Genomic DNA, 21063 nt, shown 5'->3' with positions numbered 1-21063 from the left:
AGTTACCTGAATTCAACCTCACCGCTCCTTTCTTGACCGCCTGTCTGAAACTTGAAGGAATTTCACCATTGCTTGTAGTCATCCCGAATCAAATTCGCAGTCGTCTCACCACATGTATGACCACCAGAGCCCTGGCCCGTCTCCATGTCCCGTGCGCCCCGCACGCCTCGCCGCTATTACCGCGTCGAGCCTCCGCCGTCCTGGTCAAGTCTCAAGGGCCGCGAACCCACACCACTCAACCCCCACTGCAGAGTACCACCGATCATCACCGACCGATGACGAGTTTCACGCTTCTATCAGACCACTGGGCTCCAGTCCGAACTACGTGTCCCTCGCTTTTTCCCGCTGAATAGGCTTCGACTCTCTATGCACTTACGCCGTAGCCCCTCAATCAGCACCGAGTGAAGTCCTCCAGACTCCAGCTCCACCTTCAACATGACTCCATGGTAGATGATCAGTCCACCCGTGCGCCTCATCGACTTCAAGCTCCGTGTGTACACCACCTTGAATCAATCCCGCGCCATGGTCTTGTCGAAGCCACACAAACCCTCGGGGCCTGCGCCACGTGTTTCCACGCCCAGAAGTCGGTCACCATCAGCATCACGCTCATATGTCGCTGTCGCCGATCCCGCCACCGTCTTCTGTTCCAACCGACTCATGTCGATCCGTCAGACTGTCAAGTCCGACCCAGCCGAACTTGTCTGGCTGCACGACATGCACCAGACTTCACAAGCCTTATATGCACATCCCATATGACACGCTTGTCCGCGCGCCTCCGCCACCTGCCCACGTGTTCCAAGCCATCACAGCAAACCGACCCAAAAAAAAAAAACTTCCGTGCAAACTGCACAATTCTTCTTCTTTTCTGTCGTTGTTTGTTGTTGCTTCTCCGTGTACCTTATAGCAGACAAAGGACCAAACATGATCCAACCAAACTGCTCTCATGCACACACACGTGGTCCTGTAGCCTTTTTCTTTTTGTCTCAAACAAATCTCCTTTGCACGCGTCCGCACCATTACATCATGCAGCCTTCCGCTTCAGCTCCACAGACCTAGGCATCAAGCTCTCGCTCCGCGCTGGCCTTGACCGCCTCGCTGAACCATGATGGGCCTTGAGCGCCCCCCGCACTCCCTGCTCGGTCAACCCCGACCAAAAAAAGATCAGATCGGCCCCGCCGCCTCTTAGGTCACCAGCTGCTGCCACGCGCTTGTGTGATGTTGCCTGTTGTTGCGTGCGCTTGTCGTCTTCCGCGTGAGTTGTGCTGCTTCGCGATTGACTTCATCGGATACGTTTCGTCTTTCCGATCGCCTCAGCAAATACGTCCAGACGCCTTACTTGCAACCAATTCCGACGAAACCACATAACTCGATCTCCAATCCTGCAGCCTCCATAGTTTCACCTCTAGATCAACGATCCATCGCCTCTTCGAACAACCTAGCTCATGATACCACTAGTTAGAATAAATCCGAGGCATACCGTCGATCATCCGAGGACCAAGGAATCATACGAGGCACGACACCGAGATTTGTTAACGAGGTTCATCGATACGGCTACATCCCCGGGGCCTGACTATGGGCGCTCCTCCCCATGATACCGGTACAATACCGCACCCGGTCGCCCTGGACACCGGCACATGCCGCCGGCTTCCCCTGCGTTCCGGTGCTATTATGTTGGCATATGTTATATCGTGTGTCTACCCCCGCTATATATGAGAGGCCTAGGATACAAGTGTCCTACTTGGACACGACTACATATCCTATGTAAACACAATACAACTACAAGTCCAACTGTAACCTACCTTGTATACAATATTCGACACAACTCCAACAGTAAGGATGTTTCTCTCTTTTGTAATATTTACAATATTTGTCAGCTTGTTGTAGCTATTTTTACTTGCTCTAGCCAGTTATATTTCTGCAATGATTGGCCAAGTTAATCCCCTCTTTCTCATTCACCAACTACATCATGCACCGGTTTAAACCAATTTATGAAAATGGCTATTCTTTTAACTGATAGTAACTCAAGTATATCACATATCGTACTACTGTTATGTTAAGCAGATATAAGGAGAAACAATAAACAAAGATAAGAAGATACAGGTGGCAAAGGAAGTTTGATTTCAGGTGTCAATTCCCTTTTCTACATGAATCATTATTTTATTTTCATATGACATCGATCTTACTTTCCTGGCAACATTTAGACTAAATTGGAGCGGGAGAATAAACTTGATACAGTAAGTAATGTTGGTCATTTGAGGGCTCCATGTTGTGTGCCTAATGTTTAGGTTTGCAAGCTGCAAACAATACTTTAGAAAGACCAATTAATGTGCCAAAATTTACTTATGCGTGTACAGAATATCAACAAATTTAACATACTCATTTTATTGTCATGTAATACAAGAAATATGTGGATCATAGCAAGTTATCTAAACATCTAAATGGTCAAGATGATGTAATGTAATTAAAGCCTTTAGCATAACTTGCAGGATGGACATGAATGATCAATTTGTTAGTCATGCTTTTTATGGATAAACCGGAAATTTATTCTCAATGTTCGAATCACCATGCAGCATAGTGATTTCCCTTTAGTACATCATTTACTTTCACATGTAAGTAATATACTTGGTAATTTTTCGTTGCAAATTCTTTGCTCAAATTCCCGCTGCAACGCGCGGGGTATCTTCTAGTATCCAAAATAGTGCGACCCTTCTCCAAATGCTTAAAATCCACTCGTCAACATCCTCAACCTTAAACCTTATGCGTCCTCCAGCAAAAATTTGATAAAACCAAAGTTATCCGTCTAGCCCATCAATAACTTTATTGCCCATAGGCGTATCCTTGTCTTCTCTCCAAGCTATAATCAAGATAACATATCTGTATAAGATAGTACATGCTCATTTAGGTAACTGGAGCTTGAGTAAAAGATTCGACGCTTCTTGTCAAAGTTTAATCTATCATGAAAACAAATACTCACTAGTAGAAAAAAGGGCATTTGTCTCGGTTCGTAAGGGCCTTTAGTCCCGGTTCTTGAACCGGGACTAAAGGGTCGTTACTAATGCCTCCCCCCTTTAGTCCCGGTTCTAACACGAACCGGGACAGATGTGCCTCCACGTGGCCGGTGCGCCGAGCCCAGGCAGGAGGGCCTTTGGTCCCGGTTGGTGGCACCAACCGGGACCAAAAGGCATCCACGTGTCAGCATTTCAGTGGCTGGAGTTTTTTTTTGAAGGGGGGGGGGGGCGTTGGGGGTTTTGGGGGGTTAATTTAGGTGTTTCATATATTGTGTTAGCTAGCTAATTAATAGAGAGAAGTGTCCTCTCTTATGTCCGTGCTTGGTCGACGCTACGTACTGTACATAGAGAGGCCCTCAACACGCTAGCTAGTAAGAAAATGAAGGGAACCATTAAGTACAGAAATTCGTCATGCATACCAAGAGAAGTGATCGATCGACCTCTCCTTCTCCGAGAGATTGGTCGAACAACAAGTTTTCGTATTATCTATCCGACGCTACTGGCTACATACATATACAATATGTAAGATCTCTTACAATCTCCTAGCAATTGAGATCAACTTTCACATGATATTCTCCGGCTTTATTGATGACGTGGTCAAGAAAGAATCCCGCCAATTCCTCTTGAATTGCTTTCATGCGATCTTGTTCTAGGAGTTCATCCCGCATCTGCCACGTCTAATTTGAACAAGAGGGTTAATACATATATGAATGAAACTCAACATAAATGATGGTGTAATAAAATGAAATTGTGAATATTATTGCTTACGCACTTCATATTGTCTTTTAGAGTAGCCCCGCTTATTTTTCGAAGTCGCGTTGTAGATGAACTCGCACACGTAGTATCCACAGAAATCATTCTGTTGTTCCTTCCATGAGCACTTTACGAGGAATAGAGGTCAATCAAACTGATAATAAAGCATTATAAATGGCATTGATGAAAGTACAGCTATAGAATCAAGGGAAGATGCGCGCAACTAGCTAGCTAGTAGTACTTACTTTCGGGTATGTATATCGCAGCTCCTTCGGCAGTCCCGGAACTTCTGCGGTGAACTGTTTCCAAACCCTGCAAGACAAAGAAAATAAGAATTATTACTTGAGATATCAGGAAATGAACAAAAAATTGCCGATATGGTGTGATAATGATCGATTGAACTTACTTGTTGAGCAAATTAGTCATGTCCGCATAGGTTTCGAGATCTTTTCATCTCGAGTCTAAGACGTTTACTACTCCCCGCTCAAGCTTAATCTCCAGAAGAACATAGTGGAATCTGCGCACGCATGCATAACTCATCAATTACATCACTATAACCTCGCTCGAGTAATAAGGGAAACCGAATATGCACACGACAGTAGCACCTCCTGAATAGGCCTGCCATTTTCTTAAGAGCACAAGACTTGATTAATTGCTCTTTAACTGGCTTCTCCGGATCCTCCTCTGGCGGTAGGGTGAAATTTGCCTTCAGCTCAGTCCAAAGATCATCTTTCTGCATATCATTGACATAAGACACCTGAGGGTCTTCCTCCTTAGGCTTATACCATTGGTGGATGCTGATCGGGATCTTGTCCCTAACAAGAACCCCGCACTGAGCAACAAATGCGTTCTTTGTCCGGATGGGTTCAATCGGTTCGCCGTCGCGCGCGATTGCTGTGATCTCAAACCTTTCATCCGAGCTCAACTTTTTCTTCGGGCCTCGTCTCCTCACCGAAGTTGTGCTCGATCCGGAGGGCTAGAAAAAACAAGAAAGACGAGAGTTAATTAATATGTGTACATATACCAAAACAATGAATGCATCAATTAGCTAGCCAGCACAGGCTTAACTAATATATATACCTGGCCAAACTCGGTTCGGTCACCGGAGCCATCATCATGGTCTCCTTCTTGCACCGTCATTGGGTCACTTGAGCCATCCTCATGGTCTCCTTCTTGCACCGGCATTGGGTCAAAGGAGCCATCATAATTGCCCGCTTCTTCACCCTGTCCTTCCAGACCATCGGTGTCGTTCAGAAACGATCAGACGGCATCACTTCCATGTGCGATTATCTCCTACAACATCACTTCTGTTGCTTCGTCTTGGGGGTGTCCATAGTTTCTACAAATATTTACAACATGGCAATTATTATTCAAACATGACAGATATGGATATATTAGTGGCAAACATAGAACTAGCTAGCTAATCACAGTAAGGAATCATATTAATTAGTGGCCTCGACGCTGCCTCGAGAGAGTTTGTCGGGTAGGGGCGCATCGGGAGGGGGTAGGAGACTAACATTGTTTTTTCTCTAGGGTTTGGGTGTCCTCGAGAGTTTTGGTCGAGCGAGAGGGCCGAGGGGGGTGCTGCCGTGGTATAAGTTATCACGGTCGAGAGGGGGTATATATATCGACCGCCCCTCATGTCGAAGTTATCTAGGAGGGGTTATATCGACAACGACGACATACATACATGAGAAAATAATGTTATCGGGGAGGGGGTATATCGACCCTCCCCCCTCGTGTTGAAGTTATCGGGAGGGAATATATGGACAACGACATACCCGATAAAAAATAAGGAGACAAAAGAAGAAATAAAAAGAGGAGAAGAAGAAAGGAATAGAAGAGAAGATCGAAGAATAAAAGAAGAAAAAAAGAGGAGAAGAAGAAAGGAATAGAGGAGAACAAGAAAAAATAGAAAATATTCTATTTTCTCTTCTTTTCCTCTATTCCTTTCTTCTTCTCCTCTTCTCTTTCTTCTTTTTTCCTCTTCCTATTTATTTCTCCTCTTCTCCTCTTTTCTTCCTCTTCTTATTTTCCTTTTTCCTCTCATTCTTTTAGTATTGCTTGTTTTTTAAAAAAAAATGTTCAAATAGAAAATTTCAAAAAAAATAAAGGTTTGCCTAATGCATTGTTCATATGAATATACAAACATTTGTATATTCTACAATAATTAATATCACCAAAAAATCTATGAACAGAAAAAAATCCTAACTTTTCTAAAATTCTATCTTTTGCATATATGAAAACATTAATGCACATATGAACAAAAAAATACATATATGAACTAAAACATGCTCTGAACAATTTTTTTATACATTTTGAACATCTACATACATACACATATACATTATATATATATATATATATATATATATATATGAACAAAAAACTAAACTAATAAAAATGAAAAAAAACTGAGCCACATAGCCACATACATACACATATACATTATATATATATATATATATATATATATATATGAACAAATAATTAAACTAATAAAAATGAAAAAAAAACAGAGCCGGGGCGGCGCGGCGGCTCACAGCGGGGGCGGCTAGCGATGACGATGGCGACGGCGGGGGCATCGAGGGCGCCGGCGCGCGGGGGCGGGACGGGGCTGGGGCTCGGGGCGGGCTCGGGGAGGCGACGGCCTTGGCGGCGGCGGCGGTGGCGGCGAGGTGGAGCAGCCTGACGGCGTCGATGAGTTCGGCGTCGTCGGGGGATGGGGGCAACTGGCGATGAAAACTGGGATTTTTTCACAAGTGTTTCTTATATAGTCGAAGCATTGGTCCCGGTTCGTGGCACCAACCGGGACCAATGCTCCCCTTTAGTCCCGGTTTGTGCCACCAACCGGGACAAAAGACCAGTTTTCGGCAGCCCAAAGGGCGGGAAGCGGCGGCCTTTGGTCTCGGTTGATGGCACCAACCGGGACTAAAGGGGGGGCATCGGTCCCGGTTGGAGCCACGAACTGGGACCGTTGCACCCCTTTAGACCCGGTTGGTGGAACCAACCGGGACCAAAGGCCTTGTGCTGGAACTGGTGCGGTGGGACGTTTAATCCCACCTTGCTAGTTGAGAGCGCCCGCACCTGTTTATAAGCTCCGCTGCCTCTTCCCACTCAAAGTCCTCTGAACTGCAGGCCTATGGGCCTAATCTGACACTGGTTTGCCTGTGGGCCTGCTGGGCCTTCTGCGGGCTTGAATCCTGGCCCATGGTAGGGTTTCTAGTTGTATTCAGGCCGTGGGGCCCAGTAGGAGGCACTTTTTTTGTTTTTTTGTTTTCTTTATTTATTGTTGCTATTTTTATTTATTTTTCCAGTTTTTTTAATTCTTTTTGCTTTTAGTTTTAGGAAAATTATAAAGTTTCTCTTAGTGTCATTAGTTTTCAAATTTGAAAACACTTTTTTTATTTTCTTGTTTTCTTTCTTGCTTTATTTATTTTATTTTGTTTCTACTTTTAACAAAATACTTATTGTTGCTATTTTTAATTTTTTTCCAGTTTTTTTGTTTTGTTTTCTGCATTATTTATTTTCTTTTATTTTTTGCTTTATTTTTTAATTCTTTTTTGCTTTTAGTTTTAGAAAAAATATAAACTTTCTGTTAGTGCCATTAGTTTTCAAATTTGAAAACACTTTTTTGTTTTCTTTGTTGCTTTATTTATTTTATTTTGTTTCTACTTACAACAAAATACTTATTGTTGATATTTTTATTTTGTTTCTAGTTTTTTTGTTTTGTTTTCTGCATTATTTATTTTCTTTTGTTGTTTGCTTTAATTTTAATTCTTTTTGCTTTTAGGTTAGCAAAATTATAAACTTTCTGTTAGTGCCATTAGTTTTCAAATTTGAATAGTTAAAATTTGTGTGAATCACAAGTTTGTGATTAACTTTACTAAAAAAAAGAACATAGATGAGCCTATAGAGAAAGTTCAACCTAAATTCATAATAAATTCCTATGAATTTCAGAGAAATTCACAATGAATTTAGTCAAATTCCCTGTATAGGGGCATCTATTTTCACTTTGAGAGGAGCTCAACAAGGCAGAGAGGGACGGGCTTATAAACCGGTGTGAGCGCCCTTCGGTTGGCGAGGTGGGACTAAACTCTAAGCGCAACGAGGACCAACCCTTTAGTACCGGTTTGTGGCACAAACCAGGACTAATGGTCATGGGCCAGGGGCGAGGTGCATTGGGCACGGTTCATGCGTGGAACCGGGACCAAAAGGTCCAGACGAACCAGGATCAATGGCCCACGTGGCTGCACTCTTGAGAGTGTTCTTGGTGAGAACATAGTTGACAAGGAACGAACCGGCATTAATTAATGGTATTATGAGGGCCGAACCATAAGACATTAAGGCATTTCAAATGAACTCTGAAAAAGTTGAAAGTTGGCATGGTATCATAATTTCACCCATATAGCATGTGCATGTACAAAACGGATAATGGTATCATACTCGTCTGTTACAAAGTTGGCATGGTATCATCATAATAGTTGCGGGAGAAAGTCTTCACTTTTTCTTCACTTGTGTCATTTGCTTATTGCGCCGTAACCATGGATAATCTTCATCATTTATCAGGATGCTGGGGTCAGCCTTGACTTTGAAGGGAGGAATTTCATGAAACTTTTCATAATCTTCAGACATGTCTGTCTTGCCCTCCACTCCCACGATGTCCCTTTTTCCTGAAAGAACTATGTGGCGCTTTGACTCATCGTATGATGTATTCGCTTCCTTATCTTTTCTTTTTCTCTGTCTGGTAGACATGTCCTTCACATAGATAACCTGTGCCACATCATTGGCTAGGACTAACGGTTCGTCAGTGTACCCAAGATTTCTCAGATCCACTGTTGTCATTCCGTACTGTGGGTCTACCTATACCCCGCCTCCTGACAGATTGACCCATTTGCACTTAAACAAAGGGACCTTAAAATCTACTCCGTAGTCAAGTTCCCATATGTACACTATGTAACCATAATATGTGTCATTTCCCCTCTCGGTGGCTGCATCAAAGTGGACACTGCTGTTTTGGTTGGTGCTCTTTTGATCTTGGTCAATCGTGTAAAATGTATTCCTATTTATCTCGTATCCTTTCCAAATCGTAACAGTCGAAGATGCTCCCCTGGACAACAAGTACAACTCATCACAAACAGTGTTGTCACCTCTGAGACGTGTTTCCAACCAACTGCTGAAAATCCTGATGTGTTCACATGTAATCCAGTCGTCGTACTGCTCCGAATGTTTGGAGCGTAGACTATTCTTGTGTTCATCGACATAAGGGGTCACCAAGGTAGAGTTCTGTAGAACTGTGCAGTGTGCTTGAGACCAAGAATATCCGTCCTTGCATATTATTGAGTCCCTTCCAGGTGTGCCTTTTCCAGTCAGTCTCCCCTCATACCGCAATTTAGGAAGACCTATCTTCTTAAGGAGAGGAATGAAGTCAACACAAAACCCGATGCCATCCTCTGTTTGATGGCCCATGGAGATGCTTCCTTCTGGCCTAGCGCGGTTATGGACATATTTCTTTAGGACTCCCATGAACCTCTCAAAGGGGAACATATTGTGTAGAAATACGGGCCCCAGAATGACAATCTCGTCGACTAGATGAACTAGGACGTGTGTCATGATATTGAAGAAGGATGGTGGGAACACCAGCTCGAAACTGACAAGACATTGCGCCACATCACTCCTTAGCCTTGGTATGATTTCTGGATCGATCACCTTCTGAGAGATTGCATTGAGGAATGCACATAGCTTAACAATGGCTAATTAGACGTTTTCCGGTAGAAGCCCCCTCAATGCAACCGGAAGCAGTTGTGTCATAGTCACGTGGCAGTCATGAGATTTTAGGTTCTGAAACTTTTTCTCAGCCATATTTATTATTTCCTTTATATTCGACGAGAAGCCAGTCGGGACCTTCATACTAAGCAGGCATTCAAAGAATATTTCCTTCTCTTCTTTGGTAAGAGCGTAGCTGGCAGGACCTTCATACTGCTTCGGAGGCATGCCGTCTTTTTCGTGCAAACGTTGCAGGTCATCTCGTGCCACAGGTGTATCTTTTGTCTTCCCATACACGCCCAAGAAGCCTAGCAGGTTCACGCAAAGGTTCTTCGTCACGTGCATTACGTCGATCGAAGAGCGGACCTCTAGGTCTTTCCAGTAGGGTAGGTCCCAAAATATAGATTTCTTCTTCCACATGGGTGCGTGTCCCCCAGTGTCACTCGGAACAGCTAGTCCACCGGGACCCTTTCCAAAGATTACATGTAAATCATTGACCATAGCAAGTACGTGATCACCGGTACGCATGGCGGGCTTCTTCCGGTGATCTGCCTCACCTTTGAAATGCTTGCCTTTCTTTCGACATTGATGGTTGGTCGGAAGAAATCGACGATGGCCCAGGTACACATTCTTCCTGCAGCTTCCCAGGTATATACTTTTGGTGTCAAGTAAATAGTGCGTGCATGCGTGGTATCCCTTGTTTGTCTGTCCTGAAAGGTTACTGAGAGCGGGCCAATCGTTGATGGTCATGAATAGCAACGCCTTTAGGTCAAATTCCTCCTGTTTGTGCTCATCCCACATACGTACACCGTTTCCATTCCACAGCTGTAAAAGTTCTTCAACTAATAGCCTTAGGTACACATCAATGTCGTTGCTGGGTTGCTTAGGGCCTTGGATGAGAACTGGCATCATAATGAACTTCTGCTTCACGCACATCCAAGGAGGAAGGTTATACATACATAGAGTCACGGGCCAGGTGCTGTGATTGCTGCTCTGCTCCCCGAAAGGATTAATGCCATCCGCGCTTAAAGCAAACCATACGTTCCTTGGGTCACGTGCAAACTCAGCCAAGTACTTTCTCTCGATTTTTATCCACTGCGACCCGTCAGCGGGTGCTCTCAACTTCCCGTCTTTCTTACGGTCCTCACTGTGCCATCGCATCAACTTGGCATGCTCTCCATTTCTGAACAGACGTTTCAACCATGGTATTATAGAAGCATACCACATCACCTTCGCAGGAACCCTCTTCCTGGGGGGCTCGCCGTCAACATCACCAGGGTCATCTCGTCCGATCTTATACCGTAATGCACCGCATACCGGGCATGCGTTCAGATCCTTGTACGCACCGCGGTAGAGGATGCAGTCATTAGGGCATGCATGTATCTTCTGCACCTCCAATCCTAGAGGGCATACGACCTTCTTTGCTGCATATGTACTATCGGGCATTTCGTTATCCTTTGGAAGCTTCTTCTTCAATATTTTCAGTAGCTTCTCAAATTCTTTGTCTGGCACAACATTCTCTGCCTTCCACTGCAGCAATTCCAGTATGGTACCGAGCTTTGTGTTGCCATCTTCGCAACTGGGGTACAACCCTTTTTTGTGATCCTCTAACATGCGATCAAACTTCAGCTTCTCCTTTTGACTTTTGCATTGCGTCCTTGCATCGATAATGACCCGGTGGAGATCATCATCATCGGGCACATTGTCTGGTTCCTCTTGATCTTCAGCAGCTTCGCCCGTTGCAGCATCATCGTGCACATCGTCTGGTTCCTCTTGATGTTCAGTAGCATCACCGTATTCAGGGGGCACATAGTTGTCATCGTACTCTTCTTCTTCGCTGTCTTCCATTATAACCCCTATTTTTCCGTGCCTCGTCCAAACATTATAGTGTGGCATGAAACTCTTGTAAAGCAGGTGGGTGTGAAGGATTTTCCGGTCAGAGTAAGACTTCGTATTCCCACATATAGGGAATGGACACCACATAAAACCATTCTGCTTGTTTGCCTCAGCCACTTCGAGAAAATCATGCACACCCTTAATGTATTCGGAGGTGTGTCTGTTACTGTACATCCATTGCCGGTTCATCTGCGTGCATTATATATAATTAAGTGTGTCAAAAATCATTACAGAACATCATGAATAGATAATTAAGTGACCAAATTAATAGAAGTTCATCATCACATTAAAACCAAAGTACATACATAGTTCTCATCTTCAAGCGGAAATCATTACAGAACAACATAAAGCTCTGCAGAGCATCTAAATTAATTAAACCATACATTGAGACTATGTAAAACATTTCAATGTGAAAACAAATGCGATCATAATCGCAACCAAGGTAACAACTGATCCAACGACATAATGATACCAAGCCTCGGTATGAATGACATATTTTCTAATCTTTCTAATCTTCAAGCGCATTGCATCCATCTTGATCTTTTGATCATCGACGACATCCACAACATGCAACTCCACTATCATCCTCTCCTCCTCAATTTTTCTTATTTTTTCCTTCAAGAAATTGTTTTCTTCTTCAACTAAATTTAACATCTCGACAATAGGGTCGGTTGGAATTTCCGGTTCAACAACCTCCTAGATAAATAAAATCTATGTCATGTTGGTCGGCATAATTTTCATAAACAATAAATGAACCAATAGATATGAAAAGATAATATATACCACATCCGAATCATAGACAGGACGAGGGCCGACGGGGGCGGATACCAAAACCATCGCACTATATAAGAAGCAATAATAAAAGTAAGAAAATAATACAAGTATCTATCTAAACATACAAGTAAGAATATTTTTTCTTTTAGAAAGAATATAAGAACAAGAGGCTCACCACGGTGGTGCCGGCGATGAGATCGGCGCGGGTGATCGACGGCGGTGAAGACGGGGACGAGGCGTGACGGACCGCTAAACCTAGACAAATATTAAGGAAAATGGAGCTTGGAAGTCGAGCTTGGAGAGGAGAAAGCTTAAGTAGTGTGGCTCGGGCATTCCATCGAACACCTTGTGTGGATAGGAGGTGAGCTAGAGCACCACCAAGCCCTCTCCCCCTCGGCGGCCAGAAAAAACAGAGCAGTGTGCTCTGCTCTTACGCGAGGGGGTATATATAGGCACCTCATTGGTCCCGGTTGGTGGCATGAACCGGGACTAAAGGGTAGCCTTTGGTCCCTGTTCAAGCCACCAACCGGGACCAATGGTGGTGGGCCAGGAGCGAGGCCCATTGGTCCCGGTTCATCCCACCAACCAGGACCAAAAGGTCCAGACGAACCGGGACCAATGGCCCACGTGGCCCGGCCGGCCCCCGGGGCTCAGGAACCGGGTCCAATGCCACCATTGGTCCCGGTTCTGGACTGAACCGGAACTAATGGGCTGACCCGGCCTGGACCATTGCCCCCTTTTCTACCAGTGACTTGAATCCTCTTACTTATTAGCTTATTCATTTCTTTTTGTTATTTTTCCTTTTAAACAAACTTGAGCACAAAGAGTTATATAAAAAGTCAAGATATCGAGCGTTTCATTCATGCCCACTAACGTTCTCAAGTCAAGGCACTCAGGCACTTACTTCCATTGTGGTGCATCCAGAATAGGTACTCCCTTCATTTTTATTTAGTTCCCGTATTAGTTTTGGTCGAAGTCAAGTTTTGTAAACTTTAAAAAAGTTTATAAAAAAAACTATTAACATAAACAATAACAAATCAATACCATTAGATTCAATATCGAATGCGCTTTTACATCATTTTGACTTTTTATGAAAAATATTTATAGCTTTTATAGCTTTGTCAAACTTTACAAAGTTTGACTCCAGTCAAACCTAATATGCAGAGTAAATAAAAATGGAGGGAGTACTTCTGAGTTCTCAAGATTATGCCAAAAGGTGATATATACGGGGTTTCGTTGTCGCTTAAGTTTGAGTATTATGGACCAATATGTTGTCTCTTTTGAGCTCGTGCGATCAGTACTTATTTACTACCACATACACACACTCAAGAGAAAGCTGAATAATATTCGCTGCAGTGTTGCCAGTGCGAACGTTAACAAATTCATAGCTGAAATCCAAGCAGAAACTCTGGTGAATCGTTAGTTGGCCAGTGGAGTTCTTAGCATAACATCAAGAGAGGTGACGAAATCACATTTACAATCGTGAACGCGCATATAGTGACAAGGCGATGGCACCAGCAAGAAGCTGAAGCACCATGTAGGAATGCAAAGTACATTTTGGCATACTCTTGAATACTATGGAATATCGATTCCGTATAAACAATGCCCGAAGCAAGGTCCACCAAATCTATTGTATAAAACACCATGGGGTTGAGCTACTCCATAACTTTTTCTTTTAGAGAAATTCTATCAAGTGTAAACTTTTTATTCAACCATTATATAAAAATAGAGGTCGTGTGGCGATGTCTTACGGAGGATCACAAGATTGTTCCCAAGCTAAGCAACAACTTGAACAAAGTACTTAATTTTTTTTAACTTGGCAATATGGGACCTAACTTGAGCAAGTGTGATTCCCATTTACAAATACAAGTAGATTAGAGCTACCTCTATTTTTTTTTCTAATCTAGATAATAGAGAGCCCTGTGCGGTTCTCTTCCGCCCTCCTTTAATTATCCGGCAATGCTATGCTCTGGGCGATGAAGCTCTGCCGGATCATGAAGCCCGTATGTGTGCAATCTGTAGAGATGTTGTAATTTCAGTCTTTGGTTCGAGGGATTGTCGTTGACGGTTCTACGGATCGTCATGGACTGTTCGAGGGACTTCAAGAACTATCTACACCAATTTTTCTTCCGCTGCAACTCAAACTTGGTAACGATCCGATCTAATCATGTGTGCATCTTCATAGTGATCCGGGATCTTGATCATAGGACAATTTTTTATTTTCTACTATGTTTCCCAACAATTACGATTCCACATAAATACAAGTCGGAGCGAGAAGTGACTCATGAATGTTGTGTGCTAGAGTGACAAAGCTAATCGCCTTGGGATTGACTACGTCCACTGTGAGTAGGTGGAGAACATGATCGTTTCTCCGGTTGCAACATACATACATGTTTGCTAGTCATAATAATGACCTAATACTATATGCCGTACAAAATAATGTTTGAAGTTACTTTTTTTGGGGTGCCGGCGATGCTATGCTCTGGGCAGTGAAGCTCTGACGGATCAGCTCGTATGTGTGCAATCTGTAGAGATGTCGTTTCAGTTCTCGGTTCGAGGGATTGTTGTGGACGGTTCTAGGGATCGTCGTGGACGGTTCAAGGGACCTCAAGAACTAACTACACCAACTTTCTCCCACTGCAACTCGAAGTTCGTAACGACTCGATCTAATCTTGTGTGTATCTTCATAGTGATCCAGGATCTTGATCATAGGGTAATTTTTTTTCTACTATGTTTCCAAACAATTACGAGTCCACAGGAATACAAATCGGAGCGAGAATTGACTCACGAATGCTGTGTGCTAGAGTGACAGAGCTCATCGCCTTGGGATTGACTACGTCCACTGAGTAGGTGGACAAGATGATTGTTTCTCCGGTTGCACCATACATACATGTTTGCTAGTCATAATAATGACCTAATAATATATGCCGTACAAAATAATGTTTGTAGTTACTTTTTTTTGGGGTGGGGGGGGGGATGTTTGAAGTTTCTTAAAATATTGACTTACGAGAAATGAAATGAAAGACTTATTTAGCAAAGTGAACGACATAAAAGTACATGTTGGCCATACAAAACAATGTTCGATGCAATTTAAAATATCATACACCAAATAATGTTTTAGATTATTTGTAATAAATTTTTACAAAAATACAAAAGCAATTATTTACCAGGCGTACGTGTCATACGCTACAAGATCTATTGATTCAATTTCCAATTGGGATTGCTGGATGTGCAGACCGCACAGGTTGGGGTGGATGTGCTCTCTTTTTGGCACGCCTCCTAACAGTTTGGTGCGCTTATGAATTGGGGGTGCTTATGTTAAGCTAAGCCATGTGGGACTAAAAATTACTTCTGTGTCGCTTGTTCCTTCTGTTCACACGTGGTATGTGTGGGCTTGAGGCAGACCGAAATAACTGAGTCAAGGCCCACACCTTGTTTTCACCAGCGCACAACTCGATCCATCAAGTCTATCCTATGGAATATACGTACACTAACCAGTATTACTAAAAAAAACGTATACTAACAAGTACATGTATCTTTATCTCAAAAAAAAAGTACACGTATCTGTCTGTATCCAAGCTATGGCGTGTCTGTGTCCAGAAGTGTTGTTTTCGTTGCGTTGCGTCGCCGCCAAAACGTTTGGGATTTCAAATCCGGCTTCCATGGAAGAGTTTGGTGATGGACAACACATGAATGGATATGCTTAGTCTGCACTCTGTAGTAGACAGTAGTAGTGGCTCAAAATATAATAAACCATAAGGTTGCTGCTGTAAATATTGTATAGTCCAACGTATGGCAGAATCTGGCACGTTGCTTTTTTATCTAATGGCTCAAGACCTATTGGTGTACCTGGTGTACAGATTTGGCCGGTGCACAAGATACGTTCCTATTGCTGTAAATATTATATTTGACCCGCATTGCACGTCACATTCCACTAGTAGAAAAGAGGGCATTGGTCCAGGCCGGGTCAGCCCATTAGTCCCGGTTCAATCCAGAACCGGGACCAATGGGGGCATTGGACCCGGTTCGTGAGCCCCGGGGGCCGGCCGGGCCACGTGGGCCATTGGTCCCGGTTCGTCTGGACCTTTCGGTCCCGGTTGGCGGGACAAACCGGGACCAATGTGCCTTGCTCCTGGCCCACCACCATTGGTCCCGGTTGGAGGCATGAACCGGGACCAAAGGACGCCCATTAGTCCCAGTTCGTACCACCAACCGGGACTAAAGTGTTGGTCCTCGTTGCGGCCAGAGTTTAGTCCCACCTCGCCAACCGAAGGGGGCTCACACCGGTTTATAAGCCCCTCCCTCTCTGCCTTGTTGAGCTCCTCTCAAAATGAAAATAGATGCCCTTATACAGGAAATTTGACCTAAATTCATACTGAATTTCTCTGAAGTTAGTAGAAATTTATTATGAATTTAGGTTGAATTTTCTCTATAAGCTCATCTATGCTCATTCTTTTAGTAAAGTTAATCACAACTATTTTTTCTTCTATTTATTTCTGAGTAGTTTTTTATATAGTTTTTTTTCTTTTCTGCTATATTTCTTTTTTTCTATTTATTTCTGAGTTGTAATAAGTCATTAAAAATAAAAAATATTTTAGTAAAGTTAATCACAACTATTTTTTCTTCTATTTATTTCTGAGTAGTTTTTTATATAGTTTTTTTCTTTTCTGCTATATTTATTTTTTCTATTTATTTCTGTGTGGTAATAAGTCATTAAAAATAAAAAAGAGGCGCAACACTAGTTAATTCGCTTCAAGCCTTTCGAAATAGTGTAAACTGCACTGCACATAGCTCCATGCAGTCTACCCTATTCCTCAAGGCTTGAAGCGAACCAATGTGGAGGTGAGCATTGAGCTTCTTCTTCATCGTCTGTGCACTCAAGGCTTATAAACAGCTGCGAGTGCCTCTCGGTTGGCGAGGTGGGACTAAAAAAACAGCTGCAGAAAATAAATAAGTAATTAGATGGGTCCATTGGTACCGGTTGGTGGCTTCAAACGGGACCAATGCCCCTCTTTAGTCCCGACACATAATGCTTTAATGTCTTATGGTTCGGCCCTCGTGATACCATGCCAACTTTCAAGTTTCAACTTTTTCAGAGTTCATTTGAAATGCTTTAATGCAGAAAACAAAAGAAAATAAATAATGCAGAAAACAAAACAAAACTGGAAAAAAATAAAATAGCAACAATACGTATTTTGTTGTAAGTAGAAGTAAAATAAAATAAATAAAGCAAAAAGAAAACAAAAAAAGTGTATTCAAATATGAAAACTAATGGCACTAACAGAAAGTTTATAATTTTTCTAAAACTAAAAGCAAAAAGAATTAAAAATAAAGCAAAAAACTAAAGAAAACAAATAATGCAGAAAACAAGAAAAATCTGGGAAAAAAATAAAAATAGCAACAATAAGTATTTTGTTGTAAGTAGAAACAAAATAAAATAATTAAAGCACGAAACAAAAAAAACAAAAAAAGTGTTTTCAAATTTGAGAACTAATGGCACTAGTAGAAAGTTTATAATTTTTCTAAAACTAAAAGAAAAAAGAATTAAAAAATAAAGCAAAAAAAGAAAAGAAAATAAATAATGCAGAAAACAAAACAAAAAATCTGGGAAAAAAATAAAAATAGCAACAATAAGTAAAGAAAAAAAGTGCCTCCTACTGGGCCCCCACGGCCGGAATACGACTAAATACCCACCATGGGCCAGGATTCAGGCCCGCAGGTGGCCCAGTAGGCCCATCAGGCAAAGTAGTAGTAAGTATGCCCGTAAGCCTGGAGTGGAGAGAAGCTCGAGAAGGATGCGGCAGTGGGGCTTATAAACCACTGCGCGCCCCTCTCAGCTAGCGAGGTGGGACTAAATTTTCGTGCTGCACCGTGCCAGCACACGACCAATTGTCCCGGTTGGCGGCACCAAACGGGACCAATGCCCGCCCTTTAGTCCCGGTTGGTGCCACCAACCGGGACCAAAGTCCTCTGCTTCCCGCCCTTTGGGCTGCTGAAAAGAGGCCTTTGGTCCCGGTTGGTGCTACCAACCGGGACTAAAGGGTGCATTAGTCCTGGTTGGAGCCACCAACCGGGACCAAAGACTTTGCTATATAAGGAAAATTTCAGAACCGCATCCCCACTTCGATCTCTCCTCCTCCTCGATCTCCCGACGCCGCGCGCCGTCGCCTCCCGCCAGCTCGCCGTCGCCGCCCCGCCCCGACGCCGTCGCCGCCCCGCCCCGACCCGACGCCGTCGTCGCCCCGCCCCGCCCCGACGCCGTCGCCGCCCCGCCCCGCCCTGCCGCCCCGACGTCGCCGCCCCGACGCTGTCGCCGCCCGGCGCCGCACCTCGCCGTCGCCGTCGACCTCGCCGTTAGAAACTTTTTATGTTTTTTTAGATTTTTTTGTAGTTTATAGATTTTTTTGTTAGATTAGATGTGTAGTAATTTAGATATGTAGTTCATAGTATGTTAATTTAAATTGTGTAATTAATTTGTTCATATTGTGTTAGATTTTTTTTTGTTAATATATTTTTTTGGTGTAATTAATTTGTTCATATTGTGTTAGATTTTTTTCTGTTAATAGATTTTTTTGGTGTAATTAATTTGTTCATATTTAGATTGTGTTAGTAAGTACTATAATTGAACTAGCTAGTTTAAAAAATATAATTACTATTTTATTGAGATTTTTTTGGTAATATAATTAGTTAGAAAAATATTAGTTAGTTAGAAAAATACTAGTTTATTTTTAGTAAGTAATATATAGTAAGTGCTACTTTGTTTTTAGTAAGTACTACTTTATTTATCTCTACTCCTAATGAAGCAGTTGTTAGTCTCGCTTCCAGGTTTTTTTCGTCCCACCTACCATGGTTTTTTTGGTACCTCCTCCCACCTTCGCTGGTTTTTTTCGTAGATTTTTTTCGTCCCCTCCCCCCACTTCATCGATTTATTTTCGCTTCACCCTCTCACACACCGAAAAAAAACTGAACGGATCAGAACATTCCATACTGACACAAATTATTTAGTAATGTCTTTATGTAAAAGAATCAATCACAATCAATCTCTAAAGATCAAATCTAAATTAATTAATCTTCATAACGTTTGTTTCCTTCCGAATCAGGTCCATAACTTTCCTTCCTTATTTGGGCAGAAACTGTTTGGTAGCAGAGATTAGGAAGCTTCCTATGAGCGTAGTAATAGGAAGTATTCTTTTTCTTGATGATTCGTTTCCATGCATGATGATAGTAAATTAGGCCAACATTCACCACTATTTATCAACGTCATCAATCGTGTCCATTCCTACCAGTTTTAAGGGAATCCAGTCGCTACGTCTTTTTTAAGGGGATCCGCTCGCTACATCGTTGTGGCACGTTATTTTCACAAGCAATTCCCCTAAAAAAACACAGCGCCCTACCTCCACTTCTCTACCTGGACGTCGCCGTCGCCGCCGACCTATCTCGCCGCCTCCCGGCGATCCCCTCCTCCCTCCCGCAGCTCGAACGACCCACTATTTTGGCCACGAGTACCGCCTGCCTCTTCGCCCATGCGTCGCCCCTCCTCTTCACCATAGCCATGAGCACCATCCGAGGCGGAGCCGCGGCGCCTCCACAGATGCGGCGGAGACACCATATCCAGTGGAGACAGCGGTGTAAATCTTCTCGCACTCTGCTCCTTCCGCTGGTTACCGGCCTGCTCCACCTCCCCTCTGCTTGGTGTGGATCTGCTCATGTGCAGCAGTAAACTTTATTTAGGTAGAACTATTCTTCTAGGCCTTTTTTTGTTACTTACAAATTGACTTTTTGAGCCAATGCTTACGGCATGAAGTATTACCTAGAGTTCCTTAATCAATCTGCTTGTCCATCGTTTCATTTGGTTCAATTACTATCAGCAAGAACGCATTGTGAAACCGTTAGCTTATGCATGTGTGCTCTTCCTGCATGAAGTATGGGAGGTTTTTTTTCGTCCCACCTCCCATGGTTTTTTTTGGTACCTCCTCCCACCTTCGCTGGGTTTTTTCGTAGATTTTTTTCGTCCCCTCCCCCCACTTCATCGGTTTATTTTCGCGTCACCCTCTCACACAACGAAAGAAATCTGAACAGATTAGAACTTTCCATACTGGCGCAAGTTATTTAGTAATGTAGAATCAACCACGAACAATCTCTAAAGATCAAATCTAAATTAATTAACCTTACCTTAAATCGCTCAATCACATTAATTAGAAAACAAATAATTGATTTTCAGAAAAAATTGCTCAATCACATTAACCTTACCTTAACTCATGGATGGTAATCAATCTCCAAACAAAGAAAACAATACATCGAGGGAGCGGTAAATAAACTCCCTTTCTTATGACATGTATATGATCTTCCCTTCCCTCTCTGTTGTCGAGCGTTCTTGATTCTCGAGGCCCATGCTTGGGCTACGTCACTGGGTCGTGACGGTGCCAGAGGACCAGAACGGCAAGGCCGGGTGCCGTGACACCACGTTGGCTGCGGCCGGTGAAGGGGGCGAAGAAGGGCGGCTTCCCTGGCCCTGGGAGTTGGTGCGGTGGAAGCGGCACTTGAAGGACCCGGCGTGGGTGGCCGGCGTGCAGACACACTTGGAAGCGGGCCACATCCTCCGCGTATTCTTGGAGCTATGGTTAGCCGATTTACATGAAATTAATTCTCTCAGTTGTGGTGGCAAATATAATACACATAATCCATATTGTTATGCACTAGCGTGTGTGTGAAATAGATTGATTATGGTCCCGTACCCAATAATATGGATATATGTGTGTGTGTGTGTTAGAGAGAGGGGGGGGGAGAGTGAGGAAAAGGGAGGCAGAGAGTGTGTGTGTGAGGATTTGATGGTAAAAAAGGTCCTCAATGTCACTTGATATGTATG

General features: G+C 43.2%; 1 pseudogene; it reads left to right on the top strand.

The window, feature by feature from the left end:
• LOC123084496 (aspartic proteinase nepenthesin-2-like) overlaps positions 1-14854 on the top strand; it is a 30041-nt pseudogene extending 15187 nt beyond the window's left edge.
• The last annotated feature ends 6209 nt before the right edge of the window (positions 14855-21063 follow it).

The sequence above is a fragment of the Triticum aestivum genome, chromosome 4A, assembly GCF_018294505.1.
Source record: "Triticum aestivum cultivar Chinese Spring chromosome 4A, IWGSC CS RefSeq v2.1, whole genome shotgun sequence".
Classification (NCBI taxonomy): Eukaryota; Viridiplantae; Streptophyta; class Magnoliopsida; order Poales; family Poaceae; genus Triticum; species Triticum aestivum.
This window is presented reverse-complemented; position numbering and strand designations above follow the sequence as displayed.